The 20824-nt window shown below is 43.1% G+C and overlaps 1 protein-coding gene across 2 annotated transcripts in view; it reads left to right on the top strand.

Annotated features, from left to right (window-relative positions):
• Window positions 1–980: 980 nt before the first annotated feature.
• Window positions 981–20824, top strand: part of KCNJ16 (potassium inwardly rectifying channel subfamily J member 16) — a 29141-nt gene continuing 9297 nt past the window's right edge. The window contains exon 1 of one of the 2 annotated variants that reach the window (XM_030462056.1): window positions 981–1043. The gene's annotated coding sequence lies outside the window, so the exon portion shown is untranslated. Of the gene's footprint in view, window positions 1044–11859; window positions 11947–20824 lie in introns of those variants that run through there. The other variant, XM_008494541.2, reaches the window with a different exon arrangement.

Genomic DNA, 20824 nt, shown 5'->3' with positions numbered 1-20824 from the left:
AGCACCTCAGCTACTGGAGCACAGCCCTGGAGAACAGAGCTGTCATTAGAAGAAGTGGGCTTGCTGTCTTGCATCCAAACATAAGATAAGGGTGAGATTGATTCAGCATAACTGTGTGAGCTGGAGAAAACTCATACCTTGCACCAAGTAATTGTATGTTTACTCCTGGTTTGCTCTGGGTTTGGTTTTGTTACTGGGTGATTTCAAATGGAAGGTTCAGAAATGGACAGGGTCTCTGCTCAGCCTCTTCTGCTCCTGACTTTGCAAGCTACAGAACCATCCTTAGAAATTCAGTTGGCCTGAATTAAGAACCTGAACATATTGTTGTGAAAAGTGAAAAGCAGTAGCTAATAGACTTTCTGAAAGGACCCAAAGCAGCTGAGTAGGGCCCAGGGTTTCTTTCTTGCCTCCCCTTCTTCCAGGCACTGCCCAGCAGGATTGGGCAGGTAATGCTGCCTACTCTGTGACTCCCAGAGAAATGGAGATTGCCCTTCTTTTGTAAACTGGAAGTCTTTACCTTAACCTCATGCTAACAAAGAAAGAAAGACTTTCTAAACTAAACAATAGTCTGAATAAATAAAATGGAATATAAGGATAAACTTGAGCCTGTTTATTCTGAGGTGCTTTATCAGTGAGTAATTCCAACTCCAATCCCATGTGTCAATATTTGAAGTACCATTTGAATTGTGAAGGGCTTTTCTAACATGGGAGAATTTCCTGCTTCTTGTGTTTCCAACCCCAGCCTAGATGTGTACAGGTGATTTCTGCTCTCTGTGTCTGAGCTACAGGCAGGGAATTAGCTGGGCAAGCAGCAGATTGGCTCTCAGCTCTTTCTCAAGATGCCAGCAGTCAGCAAAGCAGACACTGAGTTTGCTCACAAGAACAAACTGGAGTAAATGTTTAACTTGAGTCTTTGGAGTCTAGGGTTTGTACCTTTCTTTATTATTAACCCAAGCCCTGTTTTTCTTTACAGTTGCACAGCTGCTGGCACACGAGAAACAAAGGACTCTTGAAATAACTTCCTCATGGAGGCATGAGCAAAGGTAAAGTACCTTTTGTATTGTTTCCATACCTAAACATGGGGAAAGCAGTAGCACGTTGCTGTGTTCTGCATTTCTGTCAGGGCAGAACAACCTGTCAATAAGGAGTTGTTTAATTGTGTCTTTTTAAAACTAAATCACTAGACACACCCAGATAATTTCATCCTAATTTGACACAAACTGAAAAAGTACATAGCATAGGAGGCTGCCAGGTGTAATTTGTTGAGACATTGATGCACTCACCTGTGTACACACACTGCTTTCCAGCTTTTTATGTTTGTATCCAGTGTTTTCCTCTTAACTGTTTTCTGTACTGCTCAAGTCTGGAAAGTTCTTCCTCTCCTCCCTGTGGAGAGGCATGACTGCACTGGGAAGATCTGAATTCACATCAGTCCTTTCACTAAGCTTTGCCTCCATCCTGCACCCTTGATTTGTTTCTTTGTTCTTGAGTAAGCTGTGAGTTCTAGGAGAAAGCTGCTTGGTTGAGCAGGCACCCATCAGCACAGGACAGAAATTACCAGGACACTTGTCCCACAGTTGTTCCATTTACTGTGTCAATATGGTGTAAGTTTTTCTTTTAAAACAATGGTAAATATTTGTGTGTGCTCTGTTGTGGCTCAGAATTGGTTGCAGAGAGGAGGAATCTTTTATTTTTTATTGTTTTTTTTAATTGCTGTGACATAGATTAAGTAGAAAACAATATTCCTGAACTGTAACAATAGTTATGCCTTGAAGGAAATCTGAATGAGTAAAACCAGTCCCTGTGCATTATCTTTGAGCTATATTGGCAATGAAATTATTTGGGCTGTAGATCCTTAGGAACTTGTGAGCAGAGGTTTGGGGGCACAATATGAGATGTGAGAGTGGCCTGATCACTGAAATGCTGTGAACACACTATCTCCATACTTCCTGAAGTAATAAACTACAATCAGTTGCCTGGGAGTAGTTCACACATCTCTGATTATTGTAAGCCTGTTAGATTAGAGAAAAGATCCTGGAATTCCCTTCTTTGATCAGATCCTGCTGGATTTTAAGCCCTGAAGGCCACTGTCACCATAAGGAAGAGCTAAGGAAGGGATGAAAATGTAGCTAGCAGGTATTATCTACCAAATACATCTAGATTCTGTCACCTCACTCCCACTGAAGAATATTGAAATGAATGAGAGCATTGATGGAATAAATTAGTGTGGATTGGGAGGATGTCAGGATACGGGCCCAAGTGACTACGATAATCTGAATCAAAAGGTAGAAAAAGTTATTTAAGGAGTTGCACAGACTGACAGCTTGGTTGTGAAGTAAGCAGAAAGTCAGTTGTGAAGCCTCAAACCTGTTTCTACAATGGCCAGATTCATGTTTTGCAATTTACTCAAAGATTAAGAGCTAGCCAAGGAGGAAAAAAAAAAATACCCACAACAAAAAACCAAACCTGTTCTCTAAAGAATGGGAGAACTGGCAAGATGATAAAGAACCTTGTGTCTGTTCAAAGATGACCTAGGTCAGCAGAGGATGAATTTGCCTTCATTTTTGCCAGGAGTTTAATGTTCATTAAAGGTCCATGGATTTCTTAATTTCCTGAGCATTTTTTTTTTCCAATCTGGCAATTCTACAAAGCTTATGCTGGACTTTAAACATATTTACCTAGCTTGTTCTGGGTGCTACAAAGTGCAAATAAAGACAGTGTTATCAGAAGGGGATGGAGTGCTTTGAAGATGAAGGGCTTGACAAGGAGCCAAGGAGCCAATGGACCAGTGAGAACTGGAATTCTCATAGGATTTAAGGACACTGTGCCTGTTGGTGAAAGCAAACACACATCAGAAAGGAACCAGGGGGAGATCTTCCTTGTTTTCTCTGGCTGTTTGTGTAGGCCTGTAGATCTGCCACAACTCAGCTCCAGAACTGAAGTAGTTAAAGAAAAAAGTGGATAAGGAACTTGAGGGCTGTTCCAGAGGAGAAGAGGCACATGAGAAGTGGCTAAATTCCACATTGCCCCTGTTAGAAGCAGACAAGATGCTTCTCCTTCAGTTAACTTGGCTGTTAGTGGGGTTTTTTTGTTTGGTTGGGGTTTTTTTTGCTTTTTCATACAGTTCCAAAACCATAAAAACATTCTGGTGTTATTCAGGAATACCAGGATTCTGCCTTCTCATGCTTCAGAGACCTACAACCAGAAAGCAGGAAAGCAACCTGCTTTTAAACTGTCTGGGAGAAAAAAAGTGCAGAGCAATAACTACATTTTGTGCCTCACTCCAGCTCCTCACATGCTTCTCATCTCCTCTGGCTCACCACAGCTCAAAACTCAACTGGCCAGCAGCAATGTGCCCTATCAAGTGTTAAAATGGGATGGGAATCACAGAAATAACAATAACACCATCCCGTGATATGATCAGGATTTCTTTCCAGAATCTAATGATGTTAAAATAAATGGAATTATGGTGCTTTTCAATTTTTTTTTTTTGACTCAGTAAATTCCAAAAGAGGATTTGCCCCATTTCTACAATGTGCTTAAGGTTTTAGAGCTCACGATCAAATGCAGATTTATTAGGGGCATGATGGGTTGGCATAAGGAATTCTCTGCTTAAAGCTGCTCAGTGCCTTTTCATTCTGGGCAGGGAGGATTTTTTTTCATCTTAATCATTCATGAGACCATATGTGGCTTTTTCAGAGCTTTTTTTTTTATTATTTTATTTTTTTTGTAGCACAAAAAATTAATGAACACTTAACTATAAATAGCAAGGAAAACTGGTGTTAGGGAGAGGACTGAGAAGACTGAGTGAATTGCAGAAAATATCACACAAACATGGAAAGTTTTTCCTACTTTTTATTGAGAAAGTCAGTGAGAATACTTCCCCTGACTTCAGTGGATATTAGATCAAATCCTAACCTCTCTCTAACTCCCCCTCTGCTGGTAATTCAGTTCTTGCTGTGCTGCCAGAGCTGCATAGGATCTCTGAGCCTTGAAAATATCTTTTAAAGAATCATAAAATAACATTTCAATTTGAGTGGAATCATGAAGCACCTAAGAAAACGCTGAGGAGGTGGAAAGCAGGAAAACTGCTGGATGGTAGGGAAGGAGAGGGAGATTCTGCAATCTGAATTGTATTTACTTTTGGTAGCGTTTGAAACCAAGCACCCAGACTGTGATTGCTGACACCCAGTCAAGGAGATAGTGTGTGTCTGGCTGAAACACCAGGAGCAAACCTTTAGCAAGGGTAATTTAGGCTCTCACAACACATCAGGTGATAACCCAAATCAATTTCCGTCACTAAGCCAACAAAGCATTATATGATTCTGATATTTTGAAACACAAAATGAACAGGGAATCACATTTGCTCTATTTTTTTTTAGCATTGCTGAAAGGTAAGGCAACAACAGGCAGAAAAAGAATGTTCTACTCTGGGCCTTTGGCAGGTTTTCAAAATTCAGGCACTTTCACCTTGTTTTTTCTTCTCAGCTCAAATTCAGAAAATCCTCTTAGGTTAATTTCTTTTCCAGTACAAAACCCTCAGAAACCTAAAACGAGGGGAGGGTCTGGTCTTCTTTTCTTTCCTCTCTGCCGCGGAAGGATGAGCTTAATCCCGAGCAGCAGCTCCCGGCTCCAGGAGCTGCTCTCAGGTTGGATGTTTGGGAGAAGAGCGGGAATGCCGGGAGCCAACAGCGCCGGGAAGTTTGCGGCATCCCTTCCCCTGCCTCCGCATCCCTCCCGATCCCGATCCCGATCCCGATCCCGCTCCCCCCAGGGCCGCCGTGGTGCTGAAGGGACAGCGCACGATCCCGAACCGCTCCCGGCACCGCTCCGCACCCCTCCGCACCCCTCCGCACCCCTCCGCGGGTCCCTGAGTCCTTTGGGAAAAAAAAAATAAAATAAAATAAAAAAAAAGAGAGAGAGAAGAGAAGAGAAGAGAAGAGAAGAGAAGAGAAGAGAAGAGAAGAGAAGAGAAGAGAAGAGAAGAGAAGAGAAGAGAAGAGAAGAGAAGAGAAGAGAAGAGAAGAGAAAGGAAAGGAAAGGAAAGGAAAGGAAAGGAAAGGAAAGGAAAGGAAAGGAAAGGAAAGGAAAGGAAAGGAAAGGAAAGGAAAGGAAAGGAAAGGAAAGGAAAGGAAAGGAAAGGAAAGGAAAGGAAAGGAAAGGAAAGGAAAGGAAAGGAAAGGAAAGGAAAGGAAAGGAAAGGAAAGGAAAGGAAATGTGTTGTCAAAGTGCTTCTACAGCATTTTCTGAGAGTTCTGAAAGCAGAGGTCCTGCCCCAAGGCTTGTGCTACTGGAGAACCACAGAATCATTTTGGTTGGAGAAGACCTTGATGATCAGTGAGTCCAGCATAAACTTAACACTGCCAAGTCCATCACTGACCATGTCCCTCAGCACCACATCTACTTCTCCTTTAAATCCTTCCAGGGGTGGTGACTCCAGCACTTCCCTGAGCAGCCTGTTCCAATGCTTGACAACCCTTTCAGTGAGGAGATTCTTGCTCATGTCCAATTTAAACCTCCCCTGGTGCAGCTAGATCCATCTCCTCTCATCCTGTCACTTGTTATTTGGGAATAGAGTCTGCCACCCCCTTTGCTACAACCTTCTTTCAGGTAGTTGCAGAGAGTTATTTCCCCTCATCCTTTTCTCCAAACTAAGCAACCCCTGTTTCTTCAGGGTGCTCCTCCAAAGACTTGTTCTCTAGACTCTTCACCAGCTTCATTGCTCTTCTTCTTTGAGCACACCTCAGTCTCTATGAACAACATCCACTATGCTCCATAGAAGTTAATTTCTCCTCCTCAGTAATAATTACTGACATTTGGATGATTCCAGCAGTACTGAGTGCCCCCAGCCATGGTCTGTTGTGCTGCTTTGCCAACACACAGCAAAGACTTGGTCTCCAGCCTGAACTGCCTGCAGCTTAATTAGCTATGAAACACATTACTCCTGGTGCTAAACTGCTGCAGGGGGGTGTTGGGTGTTGTTAAACAGCTGCTGGATTCTCCCTGAGAGGGAAATCTATTTATGGGTTGTATTTTGAGTTGTAAAGTTTGCAACTCTGCTCAGGAAACAGCAAGGCTGTAGAACTGGGCTGAATTAAAGAATGTTCAGTCACACAGAACGATAACCATAAAACAAGGGGTCAGACACTGCCTGGCCCCAGGTGGGTGGTGCAAGGGCCACTGCTGAGCACCCATGTCTAAGCAGTCAGAGACCATTAGCCATTACCCTCTGGCCTCTGGAACTGGTTGGATCCAGACAGCTCAAAAAATAATGTAGCCCCACTGGAGAGGTTGTGCTTGTGCAGTGGGAAGTTCTGGAAGGGATTTCCTGACTCACTAATTAATCCAGAATCTGGAAGTACAAAACTGAGTGAAAATTAAGATTTTTAAGTTGTAACTTGGAAAAAAAAATAACAACCCTACTTCTTGGTTCTCTGTAACATCTTAAGACCAAGGGGTTAGTTATGTGGCTGGCAAGGGTTGGGCTATTTCTATTTATCTGGTATCCCATTTGAATTCCCCTGCTGAGAGCTGAATATTTAGGATTTCCGTGGCAACACTTTTCTGAACCCATGTAACAATCAGACTGACACGTGTCAACTGATACAGGGATGCAGAAGGTAATGTCTGAATTTATTCAAGCAATCACATTCTCCTTTCCAAGCCTAATGCACATGAATACTGAGTTAGGAAGCTGAATTGACAGGGATTCCATCTCAATGAACATGTATAATGTTCCAGACCAGGAGAGTAGCATTTAATTGATGAGTGGGATTATATTTACATAGCAATTGTAACAAAGACAAGGTTGGCTTTAGAGGAAAGACTATTTCCTAGTGTCTTCCTGCTGGCTTGTCCAGGAAAGCTATTCTTTTATGGGCAAAGAATAAAAAATCAGAACAGATGCACTCAGCTTTTACATGTGCTTCTTTTCATCTGCTGCAAATGATGAAAGCACCTCAATAGTCACATTGTGGTTGCCTTAGATACATGCATTAATTTACTCCATTATAACTTAGATGCTGGCTGTTCAGTTGCACAAGTATTAATAGTTATTCAGTGCTGTCCTCAAATGGCTGTTCAGTGACTAATGTCAAATGAATAAGGGCTCATCCTAAATCCCACATAAGTCAATGGGCATCCTTCTCCTCATTTCATTCAGAGCTGGAATTAGCTCTCCCTGTTGCAGTGCCCTCAGATATTCATTTTTTGTGTCCTCAGGACACCTCTGCAAGGTCAGGTAATGCTGCTGACTGAGTTTCACAGGTAGGAAGCTGGGACAGAAAGGTTACTTTTCAATCATCCTGCAAATACACAGAGGCCAAACCATCTCTTCTGTGCCATGGCAAGGAGTACCAGGCACGTCACCTCCACTGAGAGGTCTGAATACCTCCAGAAAATGAAGGAAGGACTCAGGAGCCTCACACCAATGCCATACTCACATTTCTTCGCTGAATTATACAGGGAGCCAGGCCCTGGCATCCTTGAATTCCCAAAGGGTCAGAAGTGCTTCTCCTTCTCTTGAACTTTGACAACAGACAGTGTGGTTTAGGTCCATCTTTGTCACTCCAGTAGGAGCACATTCCCAGTAAGTTTACCTTAGAATATACTGTGCTAGAGACAGGAAAATAAACTGAGGTGACTTTTACTACAAAAAGTGCTCTCTTCTCTGAACCTAGACTTCCCCTGCTCTGTGTCTTATTGCCATAGGAATTGTCTCCATGGCTGGTATCAGAATTGCCTTGTTGACATCATTATTAAAGCACATAACAGATTGCTGAACTGCTCTGATATTTATCTTTAGGTCAACAGCTATTGAGGCCCCAGAGGCAAATCAGAAAAAACACAGACTCTTTATTAGCAGAACTTAATTCAACTGTATTTAAACTAAATTAAGGAGTAACAACAACAACAAAAAAATAATATGACCTTTCTTAATGCACTCTTTCTTTATGAAGTATGAAATAAGGATATTAGATTAGTTTGATCCTGGTTCTTATTATGAACACACAGTAGATGAGAATGCAAAAATTCCCTCATTCAGTTAGGTGCTCTTGGATGTCAAATCAAAGACCAGGTGCTCCACAAGCCCATTTCCTTTCTTCAGTGTTTTATGTTTCCTAGCTCTGTAATTCCCCCCAGGAAACCAAGAGAAATCTTAATTTCTTACCCCCCGCCCCCTTGCCCCCACCCCATTAAAGTCACAGCTCTGGACATTTAAACAATCAAGCACATGTTCTTACACTGTCTGCACCTCATGCTACCCATAAATGGTGATGTGGTAAGAAAAACCATGGAGGAAAGGAAATGACATTAACCTTTTCCATCTGATAAATAAGGGCTCTATTCAGCTGAAATAATCCACATCCTTCCCTAGAGATCCAGTTAATGTAATACCTAAGGGCTCAGTTCATTTAAAATTATTTCCACACTGACCAGCTGATTTTTTGGTGAGTTATATAGTCCCCAGACTGAAATATTCTCCCATAGCATAGAGCTGGAGCCCTTCTGTAGCTCCCAAGAGTCTGTATGTCCCCCCAGAGGGTCTGTGACATCCACATGGATGATCTCTGCCCCCTAAACTAACAGCAACTTTTGTGTTCCTTTTTCTGGGACCACCAATCTGTAAACACTGAAGATCTCACACCTTGCCCCATCTGCTGCTTTTCTCTGCAAAGGGCTTCTCACCTCCCTGGCAGACTTTAAGCACCTACAGTTTATAGGTAATAAAAAGAGAGTCTGAACTTTGGATGGGTGGAAATTTAGAGCAACAGGCTCAGCCAGTTCAACAAAAAAGGCAGCCTGGATTATGCACATCCTTGCTGGGGTTTGAGGCAATGGCTGTGGGTCAGTGACCACTGCAAGGGTGCTTGTGTCAGTCAGACTGCCAAAGGTCAGAAGAAATGCAGGCAACTGAATTTGGGGTTTTTTGAGGTTTTTTTTTTCCACTTTGCAATACATAGATGGCTCCAGTGTGATTGGTATCTGCCCAGCTATACCTGCCTGAGAAACCTGCACTGACAAAGGACTCTTTGTAGCACTGAGGCAGATGTTTTCCAAGCAGGACAAGGGATCAAGGCACTCACAAATCAGTGGGAAACAGTAGTCCAGTTCCAGCAGCAACATGGGAAAATCCCAGATTTCTTACAGATATTGTATTGATCTGTAGCTGATTGAAAGCCATGGGAATCTTGTCTTTGGCATCAAGATATTTTGGATGAAGTTGCTACACTATGAGACATGTTCTTTTTTTTTTTTTTTTTAAGGGAGTGTAACTAATTGAGTATCATAAACCAAAGTTGCATGCAGTTTTGCAACCATTCTGATGCTGTAACAAGCCATGCTCTGAGGGTTCATTATTAGATTGTCTTGAAACTTGCTAGTTAAACAGGAAAAACAAGAACTCTGACCTCACTGCAGAACTTAATTGAAGTGCCTTTACTGACTGATTTTAAGCTCTTGTAACAACACTTCTTGCTGATATTGGGTCAGCTCTTGGCTTGTATGGACTATAGGCTCCTAGAGTGAACATCCTAGCCGCACAAACACATTACCCTGCAGGCTTGCATCCCAGGGTTGGGCTGGGATTAAGTAGGAAGCTAGAGCTGGAGACTGGTCCCTTCTCCCTTGGTCCCTCTCTTTTGGTCCCTTCTCAGCTCCCCTCCTCCTGGATGCCACGGGCTGGCCAACCCCTGTGGCACCAACACACCAGAGATGAAGCAGGAGTGTTGGACTGAGCATGTTCTAGTGTCTGGCTCTTTGGGGTTTGGGCAGCAGCAGAGGGAATAAAACCCCTTTGGAGCTGCTGTACCTCCTTAAGGACTCTGCAAGCTACAAACCTTTAGGAGGATCTGGATCTCCAGCCTCATGATGCTGAGGAGGGAGGCGTGAGAAGGTTTAGATATCTGTGCCAAAGCAAGTTAGAGCTGGAGCTCTCTGCTAGTAAATCTACTCCCTGCTAGTACCTACTAGTACCTGTGCTGAGCCTGGTGTGGACTCACTGCTAATGCATCCTTATCCCTTCCCACCTGTGTTAGAAATGAAGGCAGAACCACAAGGATTGTTACCATGCTGTAACTTTAACACCAGTTTCTCACTTCCCAGAGGCACTCAGCAGGCTCTGGAATGATTTGTTCTCACTGAACCTGGGTGCTGGCCTTGGCCAGTTTGGGCTGGACTCAGTTAGGTTGTTCCACTGGCAGGAGAGGGTTCTGAGCACTTGGGTTATCTAACTGGAAATCTTACACGGGGAGCTGAGCACACCTGAGAACAGTGGCCTGAGGGAAGAGACAGAAAGTGCTTTCTGCAGAAGGTGAGTGAAGCTTGGAAGTTGGTCCTGGAATATGGACATGGCCCTTCCCCTGGCATAAGAGAAACTGCAGCAGCTCAGCTGGCAAGAGGTGGAACTGGACATTATTTTATATGGCATCACAGTGAATTTGTGTGTTATCCCCTGAATTCACCACTAACCATACTGTTCAACTAAAATGGATGGGTTTTTTTCTAAAACTTTGGCACACTCGTGGCTTTGCTTCTCAGATTTCTGACTGCTGTGATGCCAGCCCTGGTGACACAGGTAAAAGAAGTCTCTGAAACTTCATTGCTATAAACCACCTGCAAAGCTGACCCAGAGGAGACATGGATTCCATTCAAGGATGTAAATTTGTGCAGGTGTCTGTCATTTACTGTATGTTTGCTTGAAACAGCAGAATAAGGAGAGAATAGAGCACAGAAACTGCAGCTTTATGCCCAAACTGCCATCTTAGGAGAAATATTAGAACAGAAGAGACTTGCCTCTCAATTCTTTTACTAGATTGCAAGCAAGTGGCTATTTCATCACCAGCCATCAACCCCTTGCCTTGTATTTCTTGGCATTTCTTCACTAATAAATATGAATAAACATTCCTGCCCGTGGCTCCCCAGCAGCAAAGCTCTGTGACCAAGTGCCCAGCAGCACAAGCAGGAGCCGTGCACAGAGGGAGGAGAAGGCAGAGCTGATGTGGCACAGCTCAGGGTAGGAGCATTGCCTGCATCTTGTGTGTAACAGCCTCACATGGGCTGAGTTCAACCTCTTCATAGTAGCAAAAATTTCCAGGGAAATATTGTGCCTCCAGGAGCCAGGACACTGGAGAAGGGCTGGGGGAGCCCACAGCTGGGAGTGTTTGGTAGGATTGCTCTGTACTGCATCTGCCTTATTTAAATCTGAGCTCATTGTTGTGGGGAGCTCTGCTAAAGCTCTCTCCTAGCTTTCTGGGATTACTATCATATTTCATGTGACAGTGACAGAAGGGCTGCTGCAACCCTGCCAGAGAATGGGGTAGGAGTTGAAAATAACCTGATTTTTGCTACAAGTTCAGGCAGGTTAACAGCAGCAGAGGATTCTGGGGGGGAATTAGGACTTCAGGCAGCTCCTGGTGGCTTTTATTACACAGTGGTGGTGGGATGCAAGGATAAAATCCAAGGCCAAGGGATATTTGTGTTGTGTGCAAAAAGCCCTTTCCACTTTTACAAAAATCCCCTTGTCAAGGCTGCCTTAAAGGAGCTATAATTATCTGTTAGATTTGTTATCAGTTAAATGAGAAAGGTTTGGGTCAAATTAGTTCCTGGTGTAAATCCTCTGATTGCTTCATGCCTATTGTAAAGTCGTCCTTGAACCTTTCTGAGGAAAAAACCTCAGCAAAGTGCTGGTGTCCCAAATGGAGCCAATTTCTCATTAGTTCTGGTGTGCTGTAAGGATGGGATTTTCTGTGAACTTTTCCTAAACAGTCTTGCAGGTTTTTTTCTCTCTTTGAGAGGGGGAGGAGTTGTGCCTAAAAAAACAAACCCAACCTGTCGTTCTCAGCTGCCAACCTGTCAGTCCAGCCATGCAAGAGAGAGGGAGAGAGACAGAGAAAAAGAAAGGAGGGAGTGAAGCAGAGATTCTTTCCTATCTCAGCAGCCACAAAGGTAAAGCCCATTTCTCCTTTTTATAGTTCTGCTTCTCTCTTGCTGTGTACATGTAAACAGCAATTGTTACCTTAGAGAGTTTTAAACTGACCAAACAACCTGTATGGGAATAAACTGCTTTAGTTTGTTCAGCTCTAAGTGTGTTTTGCATTGTAACCTGGCAGCTTGCTGGTTGTTGTTTGGAAACACAATTTCTCTCTCTGAAACCCAGAAGGAGAATTCATGTTGGAATATTAGAAAGAAGCACAGCTCTAGTGCTTGTATGAAGAAATGTTTGGGAAGGATATTAAGCTGTGTAATTTCAGGGCTGAAGTCAGCCTCTAATTACTGCAGATCAGGATAAGAACTTGTTAGAGAAGGGAAATTGTTCCAAAGCTGCAAGGCTCTTACACCTTCTCCTGGAGCATTTGCTAATAGCCACTGGTGGAGACAATGATACAAGACCAGACAGACTGTGGGGCTGATCCAGTTTGGCAGTTCCTCCATTCCTCTCTGTCCATTTTTGATGGGACTTCTCCAGCTTCTCATTACCAGAGGAAGAACAAAGCTGAGGTGCAGCAGAACTGCCCGCATGCATTCTTGAGTTAGGGCAGAGCAACAGAGGCACTTTCAGCTCATACCAGAGGAAATTGAAGGTTACAGACTGTGAGAAATGCTGGCTGAAAGGAGTCTGAGTCAGAAGAATCATTATTATCAGAGCTTCCCTTCTGAGTCTGCTCTGGGCAACCACTTGGTTGGAAAGGGCCCGGTTGTGAAGGTCTGAAAGACAAGAATTGACACAATTTTGTCTGTATAAATGTGTGCTTGTGCAGAAATATGAGTAGGTGAGGAGTCTGCTGAGGGGCTGTGACCCCTGATAGGCCCTAAAGTTCTGCAGACAAAGGTAAGAAAGGAGGAATTATGTTCATCTATCCTAGAGATGTCTCTAGTTCTGTATTTCTAAACCCTAAACAAACACTTGATACAGTACTGAAAACTCTGTAATATTTTTCTAGGTAGGTTGAGGCTCTGGCAAGGTCACATAAAAGACAAACTTGTGGACAGCATTTCCTTTCCTTACTGTATTCTTAAGGCTAACACTCACAGTGCTAAGGTGTGCCTGCTGGGCAATATTAGCCCAACATACAGAACAAATGGAAAGATGGCAGAGAAAACCAACCCAATCTTGTTGCTCACTTTATGGGTTGCAGTGCCCTTGCCAAGGGTCTGGTTACACAGTCCTGGCTACTGCATCCTCCTTGTCATCAGATCCCCTCAGATCCTTGGGGCTGTGCTGTAGTTTGGGGTTGGAGCTCTCCTGGGGCACTGAGGAAGAGCTGTGAGCTTGGGATGAAGGCAAAGGTGATGCAGAGGGGAGAGGAGGCAGGTGGGCTGTCCCTTGGCTGCTATCAGACTGTCCCTGCATTGCATCACTTTCCTTTCTGCTGGTATCATGGTCTCCTGGGAGCTCTGTGCTGGTGTTTCTTATTACCCCTGACTCATTCCCCGTGGGGATGGTGATACAGAGTGAGATTGTGAGCTTTTAATACACAAAAGAAGTTCTATTATAGATAGTGGTTTTTTATTATTTTGTGCTTTTTTTTTTTTTTTTTTAGCATTATTATAAGCTTTCCTGCCAGAACCAGAATGGAGAGGGAAGTGCTTTTTCAAGTGGCCATAGGAGATGCAGAAGAGGAAGTGAATGTTTCAGTTTTGGTGGGGGATAAACATTCCTCCTGCAAGTTACAGTAACAGAAATTAGTCACTGAAAGAAGGAAAGGAAAATTCTTTGGCTTTCATGATTTGCAAGAACTTCACTAACTAGCCTTGCAACACGTCTGTCCTCTTCTCTTCTCTTCTCTTCTCTTCTCTTCTCTTCTCTTCTCTTCTCTTCTTCTTTCTCTTCTCTTCTCTTCTCTTCTCTCTTCTCTCTCTTCTCCTCTCTTCTCCTCTCTTCTCCTCTCTTCTCCTCTCTTCTCCTCTCTTCTCCTCTCTTCTCCTCTCTTCTCCTCTCCTCTCCTCTCCTCTCCTCTCCTCTCCTCTCCTCTCCTCTCCTCTCCTCTCCTCTCCTCTCCTCTCCTCTCTCTCCTCTCCTCTCCTCTCCTCTCCTCTCCTCTCCTCTCCTCTCCTCTCCTCTCCTCTCCTCTCCTCTCCTCTCCTCTCCTCTCCTCTCCTCTCTCCTCTCCTCTCCTCTCCTCTCCTCTCCTCTCCTCTCCTCTCCTCTCCTCTCCTCTCTCTCCTCTCCTCTCCTCTCCTCTCCTCTCCTCTCCTCTCCTCTCCTCTCCTCTCCTCTCCTCTCCTCTCCTCTCCTCTCCCTCCTCTCCTCTCCTCTCCTCTCCTCTCCTCTCCTCTCCTCTCCTCTCCTCTCCTCTCCTCTCCTCTCCTCTCCTCTCCTCTCCTCTCCTCTCCTCTCCTCTCTCTCCTCTCCTCTCCTCTCCTCTCCTCTCCTCTCCTCTCCTCTCCTCTCCTCTCCTCTCCTCTCCTCTCCTCCCTCTCCTCTCCTCTCCTCTCCTCTCTTCTCCTCTCTTCTCCTCTCTTCTCCTCTCTTCTCCTCTCTTCTCCTCTCTTCTCCTCTCTTCTCCTCTCTCTTTTGTTTACATGATTTAAAGCAATGCAAAGAAGGTTTGGGGCATTTCCATGTCCCACTCTACAACACTGACAGGCAAATGAGGGCAAATATTCTGATGCACTTGTTTCATTACTGCTTTTGAAAGGTTGTGAATGTACAGATGGAACAAGATTGGTGCTACTGAGTCAGCCAAGCTCCCTCAAGATCAGGCAATTGATCTATGTGCTGTCAAACACAAGATTATAGTGCATGTTGATTAATGGCTCAGCACTGCTTAGCAAATGTCAGTTGATCAATCAGAGTTAACCAGCTGCAAACTTGCTAAATTCAGGCAATGTCCAGGCAATCCATATTTTTAGATGGGCTTCATTTCTGTAGCTGTTACAACTCAGCACTGAAGCAGAGGGAAAGAAATGTCAGAAATAGAGGTCAAATTCTTACCAAGATTTCTCCAGCTGTCATCCTGGAGGCAGAAGGAGCAGGGACTGATGTATCAGGGTAATTTGTTCAGGAAACTGTTTGGAAAGAAACAAAATTCTGCAAAAGAGGCAGTATCAGACTGAAAGGCTGAAATCTGAGAAACCCCTCTGCCAGAAGGGGTTCTGAGAAGTTCTTGGAAAGACCAGTTGGAAAACACTTCATCCTGAGAAAGTTTCTGCCTTTCAGCAGACCACTGCTCGCTGACCTCGCTCGATATCCTCCAGTGAGACTTGGAATACCTAGGCTGGCTGATGCCTTGTCATTCTTTCTTCTCTTAGTTAACTTTCTCACACAATATTCTCACCAGAAGCTTTTGGTGACAATGTTTGGTAGCAGAACATCCATTTCCAGGAACCTATGATGCAGTTAAATGCCAGGTGATAAATACAAACAAGGCAAACAAACTAAAAAAAGCCTCAGATTTCTTTTCTGTGTGCTTGGGAATCAGAGAATGATTCAAGTCTTCATCTTTTCATCTCATATTGTAAAAGCAGACTGGTTGTCTGTCCTGTCTGGCAGGAAGCAATGCTGTAACTCAAGAAGCCACTGTGCTGCTTTTCACAAGGAACTGTTTATTTTTCTGTAGTCTGTAGTCATGATAGTAGCCCTGGTTCCTCTTTCTAAAGCAGTTAAATTCGTGTTTTGAGAGTGCAGACAGGGGAGAATATGCTTCAGCTCCTCAGATGTTATTTGTGGTGACATGCTGGATTGGAGAATTGGAAGACTGAAGAGTGTTTCAGTCCTTAATTTCCTGTGGAAAGATTCAGAAGATTCAGCTGAGGAAGCATTGAATTTTTGGTTTCTCTTTGCTGTCAACATAGTAGAGGATAGTAGGTCAGTACTAGCCTGAGAAGTTCTTAGAACTGACATTTGATAAAAATGAGCAGTTTGGGAGACAAACTGAACAGAGGAGATTTCCATGAACAACAGTTTTCCAGAAGAAGTTTTCCTGTGCTCCCAAGCAAAACCAAGAAAGGGATTCACTCGATGTTAGGAAATGAAAACTCATCTGGATAAAAGAGTAAAACTAGCTGTAAATGTTCCATGTGTAAGAACTAGAGGCACCTCCATTCCTGAGGCATCTCCAAACAGTGAGGATTTATAGTTCTTTTTAAAATATTCTCAAACTGGTTTTAAATTGGCACCTAATTTGGTGGCTTTGACATCAGGGAGTTGCCTCTGTGTTGCAGTACCAGCAAGAAACCAAACAAAGCTCCTTGTTTCTTTGCAAGCATCCTGGCAGTGATCAGACCTGAAGGAGCTTCCTGACCTGGCTCCTGACCTGGTCTGCTGGCCCATTTTGCTCTCCAGTTAGGAGAGAACATGCACATTTTCTAAGTGGCATTCTGCAACTCAAAGATAGATCAAATTAAAAGAAATCTGAACAACTGAGGTGCTATTCCCTTAATACATATAAAAATAAGTGCTCTAAAGCAAAGCCTACTTTCCACCAGAAGTCTCACCAGAAAAATCAAATAGTTCTATTTCCACTCACAAGCTTTATCCAGCTGTTTGACTGTTAATGAAAATCCTTCTACTTTTCCACAACTAAGTGAGAACTCTTTCCAGGAGTGGCCTGTGGTGAGATTTGTAGTGCACTTTTGCTTTGGATAGACTGAGAATATTAATTTTTTTTCATGGCATTTTGTCACCACAACTGGCTATTCCCCAAAGAAATGAGGCAACTGGTGCCTAGTGGAAAAAAAAAAGAAAAAAAAAAAGAAACTTTAAACAACTTCTGCAAGTTTCTGCTGCTATTCAGGTCTCAGAAAGATTTGATTTAGAGCTTTTCTATGGGAATAACTAATTAGTGCTTTGCTTTATCTCCACGAGTCTATTCAAATGGAGTTAGAGGATTGGTGCAGCAGAGTTTTGGACTGAGGTGCAGTTTCCTTGGTAACAATCAAGAGTGAAATCAGAACCTTTTGAGCAGCCAGTGGAATGTGGTTCTACTTGGATGACAATAGGTCAAAGCATTTTAATGGGTATAAACCTAACCCAGTACAATAGGATTTATTGCCACTGTGTCATCAGATTGACACTATTCCTGCAAATTCTTTAGCTTTTGACAGACTTCAACTGAAATCTGTTTAGTGGAAAAACTTGTAAAGTGCCATTAATCATTTTGTTTTCCAAATCAACCAAAGAGTCCGTGTGTCTCAAGGGGGTTAGAAAGAATATCTTCCAAGTGAGTGAAATTCAACCTCTCTGCACAAAGCCTTAATGAATGGCTGTTCTGGACACAATAAATGGTTCTAAGAACTGAAGGCTCATTTCTGCAGGGTGCTGAGTACTGTGGTCCAAGTCAGCTGGAGAACTTCCGCACTTGCTTAATTTTACACTAACAAAATAGTTTCCAGTGATTTATAGGATGGCTATTCATGCTCTTAAACCTGATTGTGTTTGCTGACAGACAAGACCTTGCAGGATTAAGTCCTAAACCAACACTGGAAGAAAAGATTCCCTGTTCAGTATGGCAAGGGCACGGGGCAATATTTCATCCCTTCTGCTGACATCTTTCCAACTTCTGCAAAACCCATCTTTTTATTCTGAAGGATCCCAGAGCACTGTCTAAAGTAATAAAATGCAACCACAGCTAGGAGCAACAATGCATAAGATCAGGACAGGAGGAGATGTTGGCTGCAGCTTTAAGGAAATGTCAGGGTAGGGTGCCAAAGTTTGCCCCTCTGCCCTGGAGCTGAAAGCATGAAAGGTTTTTCTCCCTGTCCATTTTTAATGTCACCAGGGGACCTCTGTCACACAGAGGTGTCTACAGCTATCTATTTTGGTGCCACAAGAACAAAAATGGACCTTAATATTCATTGTAGGTGGGTGCCCTATTGAACCTTGTCCCAATTTTCCTTTCAAATAGATTGATGTCATTCTCATTAATTTTCTTTTAATATGAAAAGCAGGTTCTCCTCCATCATCTGTCGGGTACAACGCGTATCCTTCCATTGTTGATATTTACAACAATAAAACTTCAAACCAGTAAGAATTCCTGTCTTTGGAGTTGTGGTGTAGCTCTGCAGAACGACCGAGCCAGACAATGACACAACCTGTTTCTTGTCTTCCTCAATGGGAAATGGGCTTTGAGTGTTGTGAGGATGTTCATAAACAGCCAAGGGTGTGTGAGGCGAGGAATGACCTCAAAGCTGAGTTTTACACAGGAGAACAAAGAGATTTCAAGCCCTGATTTGAAAAACACCAGAAAACCAAATCAATGGCATAATATCATAATTATCAACACGCGTCATAGTGGTGCTGGAACCCACTCGCTGCTCCTGCCTTCAAACACAAGTAAACACAAGCTTCACAAGCTCCCCTCCTAATTGCTCTGCAGCTGTCAGGCTTTGTCAGTGATGTTTGTGCTGGCATCAGCTGGGAGATAACTTCATCTATCTAACATTCCTATGGACTGGAGAGCCATCCTTGCTTCTTTCTGCGGGAAGTTTGGTGACATTATTGTTTTCAAATTGCCTTCCCTTTGTTACAGGACTTCTGGCTTCCATCCAGAACCTTTTAGGCTACTTTTTGGTCTCCTTAAGCTGAACTTTCTCTCCTGAGCATAATCAGCATTGCAGTTGCTTCCAGACTAAGACACCCAAGTAGTGTGACTTGCTTTTTCTGTGGGAAACACCACTTTATGTTTTTCACAGACTTCGCTCTCTGAAAACCTTTTTGGTATGAATAGCTTAGCACTATACAAAATGTTCCTGAGGAAGAATGCCACCAATCCAAGCTCATGTGATTTGGAGCTTGTCAGGTCTTGATAGTGATTTGAGGTTTAATTCAAAACCTACGGATTTGTGTGACTTTGTGGCAGGAGACAGTGATGTTTTTTTATTCAATATTACACAGTGCAAACAGGAATAAAATCAACCCGGGTAGAATATAGGATAAAACATCTCCCCCTTAGGCTGGGTATATCACTTTTGAATTTAATTTTGCTGATCTTTGACCCACTCTGAATTAGTTGAGGCACTGTAAAACTAAATTTCAAGGCAGAGGGGGACATTCTCTCAGCCATGCTGCACCCCTGACGTTTCTTTCCCAGCTCCATAGCACCCAAGACGGAACCCAGAAAAGTTGTTTCTCCAACCAGTCTTTGGGAATTGCTTTGGCAATAAAATCAACTCCACTGTAGTTCAGGTATCTTTTTCCATGAGTGTTGACATTTGTAATGTAAGAAAGTTTTATTTGATGTATTTTTGTTAACACCACCTTGATAAGATCTGCTTGCTTGTTCGTAGTGTTTGCCTTTGAGGAGCAGAACAGGCGAAGCACATGGGCCGCTGAACAGGTTCATGGCAAACAGCTTGAAATGAGCTGAACCTCCCATGAGTAGCTCAGTCAGTCAGTAGAGCTGCTGAGTCAAAGTCTTCCACTCAAAGGACAACCATTAAGGCATAGATCATGGGCAATGATTTATTTTATTTTATTTTTTTTAATGAGCCTTTCCACTCTTGGAAACAGTTTGATACAGTTGAACAGCAAATGTGTTGACTTTCCCTGATTGCTGTCTGACTAAATTCATTATGATAGGGCTGAGAAAGCAGTTCCTTGCAGGATGAACGTTCCCATCTTTAGAGAAATGAGCAACTTCATGATATTTTAAAGCTGGGAGAGAAGAGACAACTTTAAGAGGTGATTCTGCTTTTCTTCATATTTCTTAAAATATCAATCACTACATACAGCAAATCACTGAGGTGATCAGGAATAAGCTGGGGGACATCTTCAAGAGACCAAAAAGGAAGTTATGCAACCTGTGCACTGAGGTAAAACTGAAAATCATAACTGTACAGTTCAGACTCTCATCCATGTGGTTTTTCCTGTTCCACATTATTTTAATTATCTGCCTTGCAAAACACCAGCATGCTGGAAATGGCACTGCTGAGCTTGGGAAGAGCATGACAGTTGAAAATAAGAGTGGCCAACATCATGCTGAGTATAAGCCTTGAAAAAACAACTACTGAGTTTCAGAGAAAGCTCCCTGTCCAGCTCCCATGCAGCCATGCTGAGACAGAGGCTCCTGAGGATGTGTACACAGAGCTTCAGCCATCTGCTATGCAAGGTGTTGAAAGTCATCCCTGAAAGAAGCATTCCCAGACTTCCTACAGACCCCAGTGGAGTTAAGTAACAGTATGGAAAGTCAACATTTTGCCAAAGATTCTGAACCAAAGAAAACGAAGATTTAAAGAAGTTTTTTTTTTTTGGTTTTGTTTTTTTTTTTTTGTCCCTAGAAAGTGTTGCTGTAATTCCAGCAATCCAAGCCAATTCTGAAAAAAGATGGATACTGCCTGGGGTGATACTAAGAAACCCAACAGCTAGGTCTGCTCCAAAACAAGAAATCAAAGACAACCCCTTTGCTGACTTCAGTAGGATTTGGAGCAGGCTTCTGATCTGTGAAACCAGTTGATATATTTCACAGGCTTTTAAAAAGGGGTGACATCTACAAGCTGATAAATGGGAATATGTGTTTGGTTTGGATGAAGAGCCTGAAACTTGGGATGCAATCAGACTATGGGCTGACCAACTCCTGCCATAGGAGCTACCCCATATCCTCCAACAGGCTGGAGAGAAAATCAGATTTAGGTCATATCAGAGGTGGAGTTGTGCAGTGTGCATATTCATAGGTTAGAGTTATACAAAGCTGCTCAGAAAAGCAAGTACTCATTCTTGACCTTTGTATTGATTGATAAATTGACTTCTTGAAGCACAGGATTCAATAGCCTGCTTTATCTGACTGCAGGTATTAATTTCAGTCACAGGATTTTCTGGTGCTTTACCTAAAGAACCAAAAAACACCCAAAACCACCCCAAACCAAAAAGCAACAACAACCACAAAAA

Source organism: Calypte anna, chromosome 18, assembly GCF_003957555.1.
Source record: "Calypte anna isolate BGI_N300 chromosome 18, bCalAnn1_v1.p, whole genome shotgun sequence".
Taxonomy (NCBI): domain Eukaryota; kingdom Metazoa; phylum Chordata; class Aves; order Apodiformes; family Trochilidae; genus Calypte; species Calypte anna.
This window is presented reverse-complemented; position numbering and strand designations above follow the sequence as displayed.